At 33.7% G+C, this 14,756-nt stretch overlaps 1 long non-coding RNA gene across 1 annotated transcript; it reads right to left on the reverse strand.

Moving 5' to 3' along the window:
- Window positions 1–681: 681 nt before the first annotated feature.
- On the reverse strand, window positions 682–12,969 carry LOC139493913 (uncharacterized). The gene is made up of 4 exons (XR_011657097.1): window positions 12,850–12,969; window positions 6,007–6,030; window positions 3,005–3,028; window positions 682–1,390 (listed from the first exon to the last, which is right to left on the reverse strand). It is a non-coding gene; the product is annotated as an uncharacterized lncRNA (long non-coding RNA).
- Between the last annotated feature and the right edge of the window lie 1,787 nt (window positions 12,970–14,756).

The following is a 14,756-nucleotide window of genomic DNA, read 5'->3' on the forward strand; positions in this document are numbered from 1 at the left end:
CATGTTCAGTACAGGAGTGGTAAATGCATGGTGTATGATCAGGTGTCACATGTCATGTTCAGTACAGGAGTGGTAAATGCATGGTGTATGATCAGGTGTCACATGTCATGTTCAGTACAGGAGTGGTTAATGAATGTTGAATAATCAGGTGTTCAATATCATGTTTAGTACTAGAGTGGTTAATGAATGTGGTATGATCTGGTGACACGTGTCATGTTTAGTACTAGAGTGGTAAATGAAAGTTTTATGATCAGGTGTCACATGTCATGTTCAGTAGAACAGTGGTAAATGAATGTTGTATGATCAGGTGTCACATGTCATGTTCAGTACAGGTGTGGTAAATGCATAGTGTATGATCAGGTGTCACATGTCATGTTCAGTACAGGTGTGGTAAATGCATGGTGTATGATCAGGTGTCACATTTCATGTTCAGTACAAGAGAGGTAAATGTATGTTGTATGATCAGGTGTCACATGTCATGTTCAGTACATGAGTGGCATATGAATGTTGTATGATCAGGTGTCACATGTCATGTTCAGTACTGGAGTGGTAAATGCAGGTTGTATGATCAGGTGTCACATGTCATGTTCAGTACTGGAGTGGTAAATGCAAGTTGTATGATCAGGTGTCACATGTCATGTTCAGTACAGGAGTGGTAAATGCATGGTGTATGATCAGGTGTCACATGTCATGTTCAGTTCAAGAGTGGTAAATGCATGTTTTATGATCAGGTGTCACATGTCATGTTCAGTACAAGAGTGGTAAATGTATATGGTATAATCAGGGGTCACATGTCATGTTCAGTTCAAGAGTGGTAAATGCAGGTTTTATGATCAGGTGTCACATGTTATGTTCAGTACAGAAGTGGTTAATGAATGTTGTAGAATCAGGTGTCAAATTGCATGTTTAGAACAGGAGTGGTCAATGAAAGTTGTATGATCAGGTGTCATGTCTCGAGTCATGGTCATGCAAGATTTTTTTTTAACCAAAGTAATGTTTTTTGTGTAGAATACTATGTTACGTGTAATAAAGTAAATCACAATATTTCAGTTGTATACAGCTACGAAGTATCAGACAGCAACTCTTTGACATACAAACTGGAGTGGTATTCATCGGTGTAATAAAGTAAATCACAATATATCATAATACTATGTTTCTTAATTTTTGAAGACAAGAGTATTTGCAATAAATAGAATGTACACTGAATCACTGAACACTAACAAGGGCAGTGTTTAACTGATCCACATTATGTGTATTTTATAATAAATATCTGTAAATGTGTTAAACATTTTACTTTACTTACAACATCTCTACATTCCAAGTTAGCTCTGTTCTTTACACATAATTCTACCTCTTTTATATTCCCCTCCTCTGCAGCTGTAAGAAGTTTCTGTAAGCAAAACAAATCTTTGTTAGGACCAATCAGAAAGTCTATACAGAGTTGTTGTAAAAGCAATTGTCTATTTTTATATTACTGACTTTTGATACTTGGTTCTATATTTTTTCTACATGTAACCTACTTTGCGGTAAGACATCCTGGTACTCAGTCAATTATGAACAACCAATAGAAGTAAAATCAAATATATAAACGGTGCAAGAAGGAATGAAATTGTTGTGTATAATTTCAGTTTTTTTTTTTAGAAAAGTCTGTAGTATGCATCAGTTTTGAGATTAGCCTATGATTTTGTTAAGGTTTGTGTTGCTCAGTCTTTAGTTTTTTATGTAATGTTTTGAATATAAAAAGAAGACGTGGTATGATTGCCAATGAGACAATTCTACAAAATAGACAAAATGACACAGAACATAACAACTATAGCATGTATAGGTCAACGTACAGCCTTCAACAATGATCAAAGCCCATATGGCATAGTCAGCTATAAAAGGCCCTGAAATGACTAATGTAGACCGTTGAATTTTGATTGTTTTTCATTTTTTTCCATGGCGTTGTCAGATTCTCTTCAACTTAAGGTGGCTCAGGACTATTCGACTGCGCATAATTTCACGCATAAATTACAAAAGTATTTGACGTAAATTAGATATATTTTTTTTAAATATTTTGATTGATTACAAATGTTAAATCATTGTAGTTATGTGACTAATAGAATATTTTCGTTATTATCCGTATTTGTTAAAGGGTCAAAATGACATTTCATCCATTTTCACCATTTTCCCGCCAAAATTTGGGTTTTAAGGCAAAATATTTTTTTTTCCTTATCCGTGACCTATGTTTTTTATTTGCTCATTCTTTGAAGCTATAGTGCAGCTTTTTATATTACAGTTTTGGACCAAGTGTCATAGAACGTTTTTTTGATATTCCGATAAAAATATGTCAACACCTCTATTTTCCCTATCATTTCATTGAAAAATGGTCCCTTTAAATACCTGTTTAAAAGTAAAATTTTGAGCTTAAATGGTCCGTGACCCCCTATTTTTTTTCGACCAATTTGATTCACTTTCTGTAAAGAATAAAAGAACAAAAAATACGGCACTTCTGATAGAAACTTCGAATAGGCCCGAGCCACCTTAAAGAGTTATGAATGTCCTACAATAACTTACGTTTCTTTTTTTTTGTCTCCTGGAATTTTGTATATTGAAATTCTGTTCATTGTAGTCATTTTGATTTCTCCTGTTCTCCCCCGGAGAATACTGCACGCCTGTATCTTTATAACATAGGTCACATGAAATAGGTCACATGACATAGGTCACATGACACTGACTGACTCTGAGACTATTACACACCTGTATCTTTATGTACATTTTATAGACAACATAAGTCACATGGCATAGGTCACATGACACTGACTGACTCTGAGAATACTGCACGCCTGTATCTTTATGTACAGTTTGTAGACAACATAGATCACATGACACACATTTTGTAGGTCACATGACACTGACTGACTCTGAGAATACTACACACCTGTATCTTTATGTACAGTTTATAGACAACATGGGACACATGACATAGGTCACATGACACTGACTTTTAAGAAGAAAAACTTACCTCATCCCAACTTTCCATTATATCCTGTAAAAGAAAATGAAATCATTGTATATTTATAAAAATAAGGAGATATGATTACCAATGAGACAACTATCCACTCACTTAAGTTCAAATGAAGTGGATGTAAGCAATTATAGGCAATGGTACAGCCTTCAACAATAAGAACAGGAGGCTGTCAAGTTACAGCAAACCAGATTTTCCTGCATAGGTTGAACCCTGAACAGTTGAACAAGTATGGACACAACATTTAAGCTTAAAACAGCTCTGAATTTGGATTCTGATTGAATATTTATAATAGATTATTTTCTAATTAAGAGGGAATGCCACGAACAATCAAGTGTCCTCCCTAAAATTTATTAAAACTACATTTTTAATTAATAATGAAAATGATATTTGTAAATCTGAACCACAAACAGGATCATGTAAAAAAATAAATATTAACACACACAGCAAAAATAACAAGTAACAACTGTGACATCTACCTTCATAACACACATGACTTTAAAATTTCCCTTTGTACAGAAATGGATTAAACCATCAAACATTGAATTCTTGGGAAAGGGCTACAACTGAACATCAAGAAAAGCTAAAATCATGAAAATTGACCTTGACCTTCATTTAGTCACAGGAAACAACATATCTATTCTTTAAAGCGTTTGCATGTAAGTGAATTGACACTACAGGGGTTAAAAAATCCACTAGCTCGACGCCCGGGACTAGATCATTTACGCCTCGGGCAATTAAAATGTGTAATCCGATATGCCCGACGGACTAGTTACAAAAATTCTTGACGTTTTCAAAATGGAAAGTGAAAAATCCCTTTATCACTATTCTATGTTAGCCATTTCGATTGAATTAAGTCATCCGGGATTCCAAGAATTTGAACTGGTTTGTACAGGTCCTGTTGTACATATTTTAAAAATAGAACAAATAACTCTGGCATGTCTGGGTAGCCTGGTATCATGTGTTGATTGCAATTCTCGTACTTTAAATATCGATTTCTCATACCATGGCTTGGGGTATTGTACATTGCTTATCGTGCCGAGATTTCCAATTAACGGTATTTGGGGTATGATGTATTGATTGGTATTGACCTGTCTTGTTGCACAGTTCTTGAGCACGTAACCATGCAACAAAATATTTCTTAACATTTTAGTTCGGGAACCCCAGGAACTTCGTCAGTTTCAACGAAAAACGATAGATGAAGGGAGTAACGAGGCTAAAAATTCATCCCCCAAAAATGCTAAATACGACAGGGAAAGCTGCGGAAAAAAAATAATAGTGTCCAGGACAGCAGGGCTGTCAAGTCTTTAGCTCGAGACTCACACATGTTCATGCTTATTTGGCGGCATTTTCCTTTGATCTATTGTTTTTTCTCTTTGATCTTTACAATTTAGCAAAAAAATTGCATTCACTTCCTGAAAAGTTGGCACAACTGGGACACAATGATTCACCTGGCAAGGTTGGCTGTTGCTGATGGAAAAAAAACAGACAATGCTCTGTGAATATTGCCGTTAGTTGCCCCAAGCACGCCAATAAAAAGTCTGCTTTGAATGTGGGAACAACTAAGTTAGGTTAAGCACCAAAAGAATAAATAACAGATCAACAAAAATTATCAAATACAGTGTATAATGTCTCCTTTAAAACAAAGGACACCCACTTTGTATTATGCAGCAAACTCTTGATTTTTAAGGCATACTAGGGCTAGCAGGTCAGTTTTGATGGACTAGCAGTTCTTCCAAAAGGGCTAGTAAAGTCCTGCTGCCAATAAGTCCTGGGCTAGTTAGCTGTAACAAAATTTTTTAACCCCTGCACTAATTGGCAGCCACCTGCAGCACGCCCGCCGTACAACGAAAATCAGTAACTGATTTTTACTTCAAAAATTTGGTTAAAAATCCATGCCGTATAGTCAGCTATAAAAGGCCCCAACATGAAAAATATGAAACAATTCAATTGAGAAAACTTACACCTAATTTATAATAAACCTTTTTACGAAAAAGAAATATGACAGACAAGAACCAGTGATAGCCACTGAACTACAAGCTCCCGAGGTGGGATAGGCACATAAAGAATGAGGAGGGGTTAAACATGTTTGTATACAGGAGTTGTAATTTTATGAAGAATACAGTAATTAGTGTTGTAATCATGATGTCATATTAAGATTGCCCCAATACTATTAAATATTAAAATTGATAAAATCTGTATTTTCTCCAAATTGATTATCCTCTAACATTGTCCTTTTATTACATTCCACCATATATACATGTACAAGTAAATTAGATAAACTTTAAAACAAAGTTACTCTTTTTTAAATAAATGCTGTAAAAATGATGTACACATTTTGCTTACATTTTAGTGTCATTGTTGAAACAATGAAGGGCCATAACTCCTGAACAGCATAAAGAAAATTGGCACTCTCACACTTGACCTCCATTTTGACATGAGAAACAAGAAATATGAAAACTTTAAAAGGTTTGGTTAAATGTTTCGCAAGTTATTACACAGAAATGTCATAAACAGTCATTTTTTAATCAATCACAACATGCACAAGGACCATAGCACTTAATTCATAATATGAAAATGTTAAAGTTTTGGTAGCAACAGTTTGTCGAAATTGGGTTTTTCAGTCAGAAATGTGTTTTCTTGTTTTTGTAAAATAATGTTAAAAGTAAGAAGATGTGGTATGATTGCTAATGGGACGACTCAGACTCTTCACCAGAGAGTTTTCAATAATAAGCAAAACCTTTACCAAACAGCAATCTATAAAAGGCTCCAAAATGACAAATGTAAAACAATTCAAACAAGAAAGGCCATAGAACAGTTATTTCATAGTGCATTTCTTTAAGAAAATAAATTCAAATTAAAAAAATCCAACCTGCTGTATCTCAAAAATGACACTGACTGAATCTGAAAATACTGCACGCCTGTATCTTTCTGTACAGTTTATAGACAACATGGGTCACATGACATAGGTCACATGACTTTTAAGAAGAAAAACTTACCTCATCCGAACTTGCCATTATATCCTGTAAAAGAAAATGAAATCCTTGTATATTTATAAAAATAAGGAGATATGATTACCAATGAGACAACTATCAACTTAAGTTCAAATGAAGTGGATGTAAGCAATTATAGGCAATGATACGGCCTTCAACAATAAGAACAAGAGGCTATCAAGTGACACAAACTAATATAGATCTGCAACTTCTCTATCCATGCCAACAACTTTAAATGTAATGAAATATATATATCCTTTAATAAAAATAGATTATTATCTAACTAGATACCATTGAGATGGGAGCCATCTCTGTGGGCCCCGCTGTCAATAACGTCCTCTGGTGGTGGTTAAAATGGATGTCAAGTATAAACTTTGAAATCATAACGGTTATCTAGATATGGAGCGGACACGATCTTCACCACAGGACATGGGGTTGTCAACTGAAACCAAAGTTTTTGACCTTGACCTTTGACCTAGGAAGTTGTACATACATCATGACACACCCTCTGCTGTTGGTTAATAAACATGTTAAGTATTAAGTATAAAGTCATAACGGTTATCTAGATATGGAGCGGACACGATCTTCACCACAGGACACGGGGTTGTCAACTGAAACCAAAGTTTTTGACCTTGACCTTTGACCTAGGAAGTTGAACATTCATCATGACACACCCTCTGGCGTTGGTTAATAAACATGTAAAGTATTAAGTATAAAATCATAACAGTTATCTAGATATGGAGCGGACACGATCTTCACCACAGGACACGGGGTTGTCAACTGAAACCAAAGTTTTTGACCTTGACCTTTGACCTAGGAAGTTGTACATACATCATGAGACACCCTCTGGTGTTGGTTAAAATGGATGTCAAGTATAAACTTTGAAATCATAACGGTTCTCAAGATATAGAGTGAACACGATCTTCACCACAGGACACAGGGTTGTCGACTGAAACCAAAGTTTTTTTACCTTGACCTTTGACCTAGGAAGTTGTACATACATCATGACACGCCCTCTGTAGGTGGTTAATAAAAATGTAAAGTATAAAGTATGAAATCATTATGGTTCTCTAAATATGGAGCGGACACAAAGTTAAAGTGTTACGGACGGACGGACGGACGGACTGATCACTATACGGTGACCCCCCGAAGGCGGGGCCCTAATTAGAGGAGTTCACTTCATAAAATTATATATATAACATTCAGAAAATTCTTCAAACAATTTACCAACATTTGACCAAAGAAACGAGAAAAAAATATAAAATGTCATTTATCATTTATACAATGTCTTTTAAAAATGTTTAAAAAAATGAGTTATGTCCCTTTGAAATTCTGTTCACTGTAGTAATCTTGATTTCTCCTGTTCTCCCCCTAGGAATACTGCACTCCTGTTTCTTTCTGTACAGTTTATAGACAACATAGGTCACATGACACTGACTGACTCTGAGAATATTGCATGCCTGTATCTTTATGTACAGTTTATAGACAACATAAGTCACATGACCATTTCTTTTAAGAAGAAAATCTTACCTTATTCCAACTTGCCATTATATCTTGAAAAAGAAAAACACAATTTCATTGACAATGGCACGTGTGCCCTTAGTGTCTAGCGATAATTTTTGGTATCACTCTACAGTGCTGAGAAAGGAAATTATCAGTTAGTAAGATCAAAGGAAAATTTCGTAAAATAGCGATAATTTTGTATATTGAAATTCAGTTCACTGTAGTCAATTTAATTTCTCCTATTCTCCCCCTGTCTGACTCTTGAGAATACTACACACCTGTATCTTTATGTACAGTTTATTGACAACATAAGTCACACGACCATTGACTTTAAAGAAGAAAATCTTACCTCATCCCAACTTGCCATTATATCCATTATAAAGAAAAACACAACATTGTATCATGTTTGTACACAAGAGTTGTAATTTGAAGAGAATTATTTTTAAGGGGCATTAACTACTAGAAACAAACAAACATAAAATAAGATTTCTTACCACTATGTTCTAATTTTAGCCATGTCGGCCATTTTGTTTGGTAGGTGGGGTCATCGGACACATTTTTTAAACTATATACCACAATTATGATTGTGGCCAAGTAAGTTTAAATTTGGTCCAGTAGTTTCAGAGAAGAAGATTTTTGTACAAGTTGAAAAAAATGACGAAAAAGTTGTTAAAATTGACTATAAAGGGCAATAACTCCTTAAGGGGTCAGGGATGATTACAGGTGTTTTCAAATGGGTCCCCTGAACATCAAATTGGGAATTTTTATCCTAATTGGGAATTTTCTGATGCATTTAAGACTAATCAATATTATTTTCCTGTAAAACAGAAAATTATGTCAAGCCCTTTTACTGTTTATTCATTGTTATTCAAGTTTCAAGATATCTCATATAATCTCAAATTCAAGATATCTCATATAATCTCAAATTCAAGATATCTCATACAATCTCAAATTCAAAATATCTCATATAATCTCATTTTTATAAGATATCTTATATATATTATATATACAGCATCTCATAGAGTTTTTAAGATTTCTCATAAAGTTTATAAGATATCTGATAAAGATATCTTATAAATAATTTTCATATAAGATATCTTACAACATGTACAAAGTTTATGAGAATATAATTTTTAAATATATAATGAAAATTATACAACTTTGCAGATATCTTATTTTACTATTACTATTTTAAGATATCTTATAAACTGTACAAAATATCTTATAAACTATATAATCTTGAAGTTCGAAAAAATAGGAAAACTGCTAACATTTTAATAAATTTGAATCCGGCTGCTGAACCACAACAACATTAATAGATGACGTCACCATCAACGAGTCATGAACCCCCTATGAAATTTACTAACCCCCTACAGTCTCATAGGGGGTCACAACGTGATAATTTACCCGCGGTGCGATAAGAAAATTCATAGTTGCTAAATCGGTGACAGAAACTTTTCCAGAAATATCGATTTTTATTTTCTTGTCAAGAATTGGGAATTTATATTCACAACAATATTTTTGGGGCCGCTGGCTGATTGTAGGACCGCTCGGCGGCCCTAAACTATATAGTGGAATCATCCCTGGGGGTTCTCTGACAATTTTGGTCATGTTGACTTATTTGTAGATCTTACTTTGCTGAACATTATTGCTGTTTGCAGTTTATCTCTATCTATAATAGTATTCAAGATAATAACCAACAAGAGGCTCTCAAGAGCCTGAATCGCTCACCTGAATTTTTTTGGTTTAATCTCTCATCAATGATTATTTTGGCTTTTCAATTTATTTAAATGTTCTTTGAATCTAACTATTTCCTTCAAAAGCAAAAAAAAATCATTTTCTCCTATGTTCTATTCTAGCCATAGGAGCTATGTTTCTTGACATACAAGGAAATGAAATATAAAATTTATACTAGATACTTGCTGTTTACAGTTTATCTTTATCTATAATAATATTCAAGATAATGACCAAAAACTGAAAATTTCCTTAAAATTACCAATTAAGTGGCAGCAACCCAACAATTGGATGTTTGATTCATCTGAAAATTTCAGGGCTGATAGATATTGACCTAATGAACATTTTTACTCCATGTCAGATTTGCTCTTAATGCTTTCGTTTTTGAGATATAAGCCAAAAACTGCATTTGACCCCTATGTTCTATTTTAAGTAACGGCGGCCATGTTTTTTGACGGATCAAAAATCAAAGCACACACTTTGTGCAGGATAATCTAAGGAACAACCATGCTAAGTTTTAACCAAATCCATTCAGTAGTTTCAGAGGAGAAGATTTTTTAAAGTTAGCAAATATGATGAACAAATTGTGAAAACTTGTCATTAAAGGACAATAACCCCTTAAGGGGTCAATTGACAATTTTGGTCATATTAACTTATTTGTAGATCTTACTTTGCTGATCTTTTTTGCTGTTTACAGTTTATCTTTATCCATAATAATATTCAAGATAATGACCAAAAACTGCAAAATTTCCTTAAAATTACCAATTAAGTGGCAGCAACCCAACAATTGGATGTTTGATTCATCTGAAAATTTCCGGGCTGATAGATATTGACCTAATGAACATTTTTACTCCATGTCAGATTTGCTCTTAATGCTTTCGTTTTTGAGATATAAGCCAAAAATTGCATTTGACCCCTATGTTCTATTTTAAGTAACGGCGGCCATGTTTTTTGACGGATCAAAAATCAAAGCACACACTTTGTGCAGGATAATCTAAGGAACAACCATGCTAAGTTTTAACCAAATCCATTCAGTAGTTTCAGAGGAGAAGATTTTTTAAAGTTAGCAAATATGATGAACAAATTGTGAAAAATTGTCATTAAAGGACAATAACCCCTTAAGGGGTCAATTGACAATTTTGGTCATATTAACTTATTTGTAGATCTTACTTTGCTGATCTTTTTTGCTGTTTACAGTTTATCTTTATCTATAATAATATTCAAGATAATGACCAAAAACTGCAAAATTTCCTTAAAATTACCAATTAAGTGGCAGCAACCCAACAATTGGATGATTGATTCATCTGAAAATTTCAGGGCTGATAAATCTTGACCTAATGAACATTTTTACCCCATGTCAGATTTGCTCTAAATGCTTTCGTTTTTGAGATATAAGCCAAAAACTGCATTTGACCCCTATGTTCTATTTTAAGTAACGGCGGCCATGTTTTTTGACGGATCAAAAATCGAAGCACACATTTTGTGCAGGATATACTAAGGAACAATCATGTTAAGTTTCATTCAAATCCATTCAGTAGTTTCAGAGGAGAAGATGTTTGAAAAATTGTTAACGACGACAGACGACGACGACGGACGCCAAATGATGAGAAAAGCTCACATGGCCTTTTAGGCCAGGTGAGCTAAAAACTGCATAATTTCCTTAAAATTACCAATTTGAGGGCAGCACCCCAACAACTGGTTGTAGGATTCATCTGAAAATTTTTGAGGGGATAGATCTTATTCTGATGGACATTTAAATCTTGAAAGACTTGCCCTAAATGTCTTAGTTTCCAAGACATGAAGCAAAAACTGCATTTTACCACTATGTTCTATTTTTAGCCATGTCGGCCATTTTGTTTGGTAGGTGGGGTCATCGGACACATTTTTAAACTATATACCACAATTATGATTGTGGCATAGTAAGTTTAAATTTGGTCCAGCAGTTTCAGAGAAGAAGATTTTTGTACAAGTTGAAAAAAATGATGAAAAAGTTGTTAAAATTGACTATAAAGGGCAATAACTCCTTAAGGGGTTCTCTGACAATTTTTGTCATGTTGACTTATTTGTAGATCTTACTTTGCTGAACATTATTGCTGTTTGCAGTTTATCTCTATCTACCATAGTATTCAAGATAATAACCAAAAACTGCATAATTTACTTAAAATTACCAATTTTAGGGCAGCAACCCAACAACTGGTTGTAGGATTCATCTGGAAATTTTTGAGGGGATAGATCTTATTCTGATGGACATTTAAATCTTGAAAGACTTGCCCTAAATGTCTTAGTTTCAAAGACATGAAGCAAAAACTGCATTTTACCACTATGTTCTATTTTTAGCCATGTCGGCCATTTTGTTTGGTAGGTGGGGTCATCGGACACATTTTTTAAACTATATACCACAATTATGATTGTGGCCAAGTAAGTTTTAATTTGGCCCAGTAGTTTCAGAGAAGATGATTTGTGTACAAGCTGAAAAAAATGACGAAAAAGTTGTTAAAATTGACTATAAAGGGCAATAACTCCTTAAGGGGTTGACTGACAATTTTGGTCATGTTGACTTATTTGTAGGTCTTATTTTGCTGAACATTATTGCTGTTTACAGTTTATCTCTATCTATAATAGTATTCAAGATAATAACCAAAAACTGCAAAATTTCCTTAAAATTACCAATTCAGGGCAGCAACCCAACAACAGGTTGTCATATTCGTCTGAAAATTTCAGGGCCGATAGATCTTGACCTGATCAACAATTAAACCCACGTCAGATTTGCTCTAAATGCTTTGGTTTTAAAGATATAAGCCAAAATATACATTTTACCCCTGTGTTCTATTTTTAGCCATGGCGGCCATCTTGGTTTAATGGCCAGGTCATCGAACACATTTTTTAAACTAGATACCCCAAGGATGATTGTGGCCAAGTAGTTTCAGAGGAGAAGATTTTTGTAAAAGTTTACGGAAGACGGACGCCAGACAACGGACGCCAGACAACGGACGCCAAGTGATGAGAAAAGTTCATTGACCGGACAAGCAATTTTTTGTGTCTTTGTTCACCGTGGACAAGTGAAAAAATGATGCTTGACATTGTTGATTTATATAATCATAAAGAAAAGTCCCCAAAATCCATTCACAAAAGTCGAAAAAATATCAAATAACAAGACGAAAACAACATGTTTTAGTAAAACTCATCATGATCAAGACAGATTGGTTATCAAACAAAAAATAGGTATGGGGATCCGGGTTTCATTCATATTCTGTGATTTTTTCCAATTGATCCGGGAATGTTGATCTGATTATCAGGTTATAGCAACGGTACACCAGAAATGGTAATTATTAATTTCAAAGACTTATTTCTCAAGAATGAAAACTAAATGAACGGTCGAGATGTATTTAAGCATCTTAAGATAGGTCATCGCTCGGAAGTCAAGAATCGGAAATCAGAGACGGCAAAGCGCAAATATCATGAAAATCAAAGAGCAGAATGCTCTGAGGGATATGATTGCCATAGTTTTCATTGACACATGTATAGCAGTTTTGCCAACTTTTCATTAAGCAAATGCGTCAGATTAGGATGACTAATTATCAATATGATTAAATGATTAAACATGTTAAATACCCAATGTGAAATCTGTTGGCCAGAGTTCTGCAATTGTCAATAGGGGATTACACGTGGGCCTTCATCAAACTCTTATTGCAACTTCAGCATGTTATTGTACAGTCTGTCGTCATGGTCTTAAGGCCAGGATTTTTTAATTTGTTGGTTTACGGATCCGCCGACCCGATTTTGCCGATTTCCAGAATAAAAATAAAATTGACTTTTCATGCTTTTTTATTCCCGCCGACCCTAAGAAATGCATTATCCCTGAAAAATAATTAAAATATTTTTTTTTTATGAAATGAAATGCATTAATCACTAACAAAATTGATAACACTTGCTGTTGTGAAAAAATAAAACTTCCAGTTTACGTTTTTAAATATAGACAAATCACAATTATCATAATAACTGACCTTGAAATGTCGTTTGCACAAATAATTTTGCGGAACGAAACTTGTGTTTAAAACCAATTACACAATAAGTGCATTTCCCTTATTTGTCATCAGTCCGTAAGATGCATCATCTCATAGAAATAGACTTGTCCAAATGTGGATAGGTTGAAGGCATCAAGTTGAAGTATTGAATATTAACAAATCATTTCGAATTTTCTTGTTTCATAGATAATAAAAAAATTATCGTCCATTTGGATAAAAAACGGGAATGTGAGACAACAGATTGACCCGATAATCTCGTTTTTCCAATGAACGAGTCTATTAGGTTTTTGACACGTGTGTTGAAACTTATTTTCGTACGACGTTTTTACATTTTTTTTCTTTATCAGTTTTCGTGCTTGAAGATCATTATTCACCAAGTTTTCTGGAATTGATTAAGAGCTACGCGAATCTATTTTTCTTGTTTTGAAATGACGATTTAATTTCATCTTTGTCCGTGCACCCTCCTTTTTTTTTACTGTAAATTATTAGACAATGTCATGCGATGTTTATAACAGCTGAGCAATAATATTTCATTGAACTAAAATTTAAGAAATGATGATAAAATGGCATAACAAACATATTGTTAGAAAGGTGAAATATATATTGATTTTGCATATTTTTCTGTCTTCAAAGATGATTTTTTTTCTTTTTTTTTTTCCCGACCGACCGACCCGACTTTTTCATGGGGAAAATCCGTAAACCAACAAATTAAAAAACCGTGGCCTAATGCCACTTTATATTACATACATTTTTACCCCATCTGCCACCAGTCAATAAGCCTGATCAGAATCTGCAAATAAAGATTTATATAAAATGTTAAACATGTAAATTATCATTGATATGGTCATAATTATAACTGTATACAAAACTTTGAATTTTTGAAATACTAAGGCTTTTCTACCTCAGGAATAGATTACCTTAGCTGTATTTGGCAAAACTTTTATGAATTTTTGGTCCTCAATGGTCTTAATCTTCGTACTTTATTTGGCCATTTTAACTTTTTTTTTATTTGAGTGTCACTGATGAGTCTTTTGTAGACAAAACGCGCGTCTGGCACAAATACAAAATTTCAATCCTGGTATCTTTGATGAGTTTATTTATAAACAGATCGGCCTAGCCACAATCAGATGTGCATTTTGTGTTTCACATGAAGTCAAAAATGAGTATTACCTCAGGGAAAAACTCTTTTGATATTTTGGTTCAAAAATGGTTTAAATTATGAAAAATTGCCATCGTTAGGCTAACACTGGAAGCATTTATATAATTACATGCAGTTTTTGATAGAAATATTTAATATTTTTATTAAATAAATGGTGTTTAAAAACTGTATAAATTTCTTTAATGGTTGCCTTCAAGACATGGTCACCAGTGACAGATTTTTGGTCAATGACAAAGACAACAAAATATGTTTAGAACTATTGAATATCAAACATTTTAATTGAAAAAAAAATAACAAGAACATGTTTGACTCACAGTTATTTCAAACAGTAGCTT

This window comes from Mytilus edulis, chromosome 11 (genome assembly GCF_963676685.1).
Source record: "Mytilus edulis chromosome 11, xbMytEdul2.2, whole genome shotgun sequence".
NCBI classification, from domain to species: domain Eukaryota; kingdom Metazoa; phylum Mollusca; class Bivalvia; order Mytilida; family Mytilidae; genus Mytilus; species Mytilus edulis.